This window comes from Orycteropus afer, unplaced genomic scaffold (assembly GCF_000298275.1).
Source record: "Orycteropus afer afer isolate SDZICR_OR568_19922 unplaced genomic scaffold, OryAfe1.0 scaffold00597, whole genome shotgun sequence".
Classification (NCBI taxonomy): Eukaryota; Metazoa; Chordata; class Mammalia; order Tubulidentata; family Orycteropodidae; genus Orycteropus; species Orycteropus afer.
In genome coordinates this window covers 55,878-60,348 of record NW_006922184.1, presented here as the reverse complement: position 1 = coordinate 60,348, position 4,471 = coordinate 55,878, and positions in this window count along the sequence as shown.

Here is a 4,471-nt window from a genome sequence, read left to right as displayed (position 1 = left end):
ACCCTGCTGTTCTCACTGAGATTCAGCAGTGTTTCTTGAACAAACACTCCTCAAATTGCTGCAAACCTTTAGTTAATTTCCAGAGCTCTCAAAAAGGTTATTTTGACATTTTTGCCTGCTTGCTTACTTTTATAGAGGGGCAGATTAATGGAGGTCCTTACTCTGCTATTTCAGGCATCTTCACTTCTGCTGTATGATTTTAATTAATACTCTTTATCAGATTAACAAAATTTCCTTGTATCCCTAGGCTAAGAATATTTATCAAGAAAGAATGTTGAATTTTAACAAATGCTCTTTCTTCATCTGTTGAGATGATCATATGAGTTTTCTACTACAAAATACTGATGTAGTTAATTCTATTGTTTGATTTTCTAATGGCAAACTAATCCTGTGCTCCTAGGATATACTCCACTTTGTCATAATGATTTATCCTTTTTACATCTACCTGAATTCTGTTCACTAATATTTGTTCAGGAATTTTGCATCTATGCTCATAAACGAGTTTTTTGGGCACTTTCCTTTTCTTGAAATGTTCTTGTCCATCATGATGAGGATTATGCTGATTTCACAAAACAAACTGAAGAGTGTTCACTTATTAGTTCTCTGAAAGAGTTCATGCAAAACAGGAATTATTTCTTACTTGATGTTTGGTAGAACTTGCCAGTAAAGCCATCTGGGCTTGGAGTTGTCTTTGTAGGAAAGCTTCTGATTAGTGATTCAATTCCTTTAATTGTTACAGAACTACACAGGTTTCTAACTCTTGTTGAGTAAGTTTTAGTTGGTCAAATTTGCTAGGAATTTGTCCATTTTTTTTCAGAATTTTCAAATTTATTGGTATAAAATTTTTCATAATAATTTCTCTCTCTTTTGAATATCTGAAGTATCCATAGTAGCATCTTCTTTTCATTCCTGATGATGAATATTTTATATAACAGTTTTTAAAATAGATATTGCCAACTGTTTGTAAAGCAATTTTATTGTGATAACTGAAATTTTCTCTAAATACACCTTACTTTAAAAACTCTTATATTGTTCCTATTTTAAAGGTGAATCTTTTGGAGTTACTGAAGTCCAGTGATTCTTCTAAAATAGGTTATCAGAGGGAAGATTTTAAGGAAAGTATCAGTAGTGTGAGATTTCTTGGAAAAAAAAAAAAACAGTTTTTAATTCACATTTCCCCAATCGTTATTTTTTATGCAGTTTCCCCAAGTCTTGTTTCCAACCTTGCCCTCCTCTCTACAAACTCTACACCCTACCTATACCATGCTTTTTGACTTCTGGCATTGGCTTCTGCCACTCCCTCTACCAATTAGCCTTTTCTTCATCTATCTCCATTTTTCAGAATCCTAACCACCCTCATTGGCATGGTGCCTAAGGCATTTGACTGCTAACCAGAAAGCTGGTGGTTCAAACCCACCAGCCATTCCTAGGAAGGAAGTCTGGGCAATCTACTTCTGTAGAGATACTCCTTCGGAAACCCAAGGAGGGGTCGCTATGAGTCAGAACTGATTCCATGGCAGTGAGGTTTTTTGTTTTGTTTTGTTTTTGAACCACCCTCATAGAAGCAACCAATTCTCCTGAGAAGAGAGAATTTCATTCTCCTCCATACACATCCTTTCTTCTCCCCAAGGGAACAACTTATAGAGCACTCAGTCTGACATGACCTCAGTACTATACAGGGAATAGAATGAGAGAATCAAAATTAACACGAGTAACATGGAGATTTGGGAGATGTTCTCAGTCTGTAACAGAGCTATAGAAAAATGTTATCTTTTCTAGTTTTTGTGTCTGTATGTGCCACTGTGGGATATCTCGAAGCAATCTCCCTTTGGGAAGAGTACTATCTCCCTGTGACACTGGCATAAGGATTTGAAGGTACCATTTATTTGTTTCTCATGCTACCTGAACATCTTGCTCTTTCAGAAAGTTTTGATGTACAAGCAATATCAACATCTGCTTAAAGGATCTCTGCTGGAATTGCAGCTTCACACAGCCAAATTGCCTATGCTTCCACCAAGGAAAAGCCTATTTATTTTATGCAGCCATCTGGGCTCTAACTAGGATGTTTTGTCATTTGTGGTCTTGTTTTCTGGCTTTTTCTTTTAGGGATAAAATTTGATGACTTCATAAACAATTTCTTCCATCAAGTGTGTATGTATGTGGATATATAGATAGAGATATTTGAGTCAATGGTCCCTAAGTGGTTAACAATGCCACTGTGGCAATAAATACTTGTGCCTAGCATTCTCTCTTCTCTTCTCCTCCCCCAACTGCTGTGATTTGGATCTGCAACATTTACACTTTGTTGAAAAACAAGTTAATAAACTCCACAGGGCCCATATGCAGTTGCCTGAAGACTTTTTGTAGGAATCCACTTCCTTCTAAAAGAGATAGACTGTTTGGAGACTCAGTATGCTACCAAATGGGGTTCTCCCCTACCTTCCTACTTCCCAACAGCTTACCAAGGAAATGGTTCGTCTGATCTCTTTAATAAATGCTCTGTACCATCTCAAACATTAGAAACTGCTCTGCTTCTTTTATTATGGCTTCTCAAAAGGAATATCACAAATGATTAGTGGTCCAGAATGTAAATTCCAGTGACTACCAGAGTAGGGGGGATTGTGGGTAGCAGAGAGCTGAACCAATTGGTTTTTGAAAATGCTATTTCTGTTTTTCTTGTGTAAATTTACTCAGAATTATGACTTTTATAAAGTCTTCCAAGAATTTTGATTTGAAAAGAAAAGACATGAGACTCCCACTGGCAAGTCATTACTTCTCATTTTCCTGGTAATCTCACTAACCTAGAACGGAGTTATAAAATATGAAGAACATCAAAAGAACTTTCAGCAGCCCAAAAAAATATTGCAGAGTTTATACCCCAAAGCTTAGAGCCTTTATTCACAGAAGAGTACTTCACCCATACGCTACTACTTACGCTTACATTACACACAATTATATCTGGTTTTCCAGCCCACTGCAGATTAGAATCAACCAATTAGAATGGAAAGAAGAGCTGCCAAGGGAGAGTCAGAAATGTTATCAACATAAGACACCAAACTAAAAAATTCACACAGTTGGAGGGCTTTTAGCATTTGACCAAAAGCTCTTTACACCTTCACACCCATGAGAGCACACTGTGTTACAACCCAGTGCAGTCATGGATGTTCAGAATGATAACTTGGAATCATCGAGAGGATGGATTCCGCTCAGGATTCTCTCTATAGGAGATCATAGAGTGTGTAATGTATTTTAGGAAGATTTCCATCCAAAACGATTAACATTTTAAAGGGTAAGTCTCAGCAATATCAAATGACTCATTGAAACATGGATTATTGGAGTTTCCTCCTAACGGGTCTTCTGCTCTAATTTCTTTACCAACCTGCAACCACCCAGTTCCATCAAGCCATCCTTCCAGTTACTGCTAGATTAATTTTACTAAAGCAATAGCTCTGATCAAATTACTTTTCCATTTGGGAATCTCCAATGTTTCCCTTGTATCTATGAAGTAAACAAAAGTACTCAAGTCATCGCACAAAGACCTTCCACAGTACTTCCTCAATTTCTCTTTCTAGCTTTATCTACCACCTTTTCCTTCCGAATATCCTATTCCCTAGCCCAGTGGTTCTCAAAGTGTGGTTGCCGGACCAGCAGCACCAGTAACACCTGGAAACTTGTTAGAAATGCACATTCTCAAGCCCTGTTTCAACCAAAAAAAAAAAAAAAAAGCACTGCCATAGAGTCGATTCCGATGCACAGCAACTCCCATTGCATTTCCAAGACTGTAAATCTTTACGAAGTAGATTGCCTCATCTTCCTCCCACAGAGCAGCTGGTGAGTTTGAACTGCTGGCCTTCTGGTTAGCAATGAAGTGCCTTAAGCACTATGCCACCAGAGCTCCTTCAGGTCCTATCCCAGACCTACTAAACTGGAAACTCCAGAGGTAGGTCTTAGCCATCTGTGTTTTAATAAACCTTCTGGGTAATCCTCATGCACACGAATTTGAGAACCACAGTCGGAATTACCTGGCCGTTATCCAATTGTGTTTTACCTCACTGGCCTTTGTGGTTTGTTCCTGATATTTCCTTGGTGTGAAATACCAGACAATTCCCCTTGCCTTTGCTATAAGGAACTCTGGTGGTACAATGGTTAAGGCATTTGGCTGCTAACCAGAAGGTCGGTGGTTCAAGTCTACCAGCCACTCCACAGAAGAAATATGAAATGGTCTGTTTCCATAAAGATTTATAGCCTTGAAATCCCAATGGAGGTTGCTGTGAGTTGGAATAGACTCAATGGCAGTGAGTTTGGTTTTGGTTTTCTGCTTTATGAAATCTGACATATTCTTTATAGACTATCTCTCATGATATATCCTTTAGGGGTTATACTATAATCCACTCAATAAGATGCAAGTCCTTCCTCCTACAAACCCTCACAAAATTTCTTTAAACTTCATTTATTCTTTCTCTCAACTGAT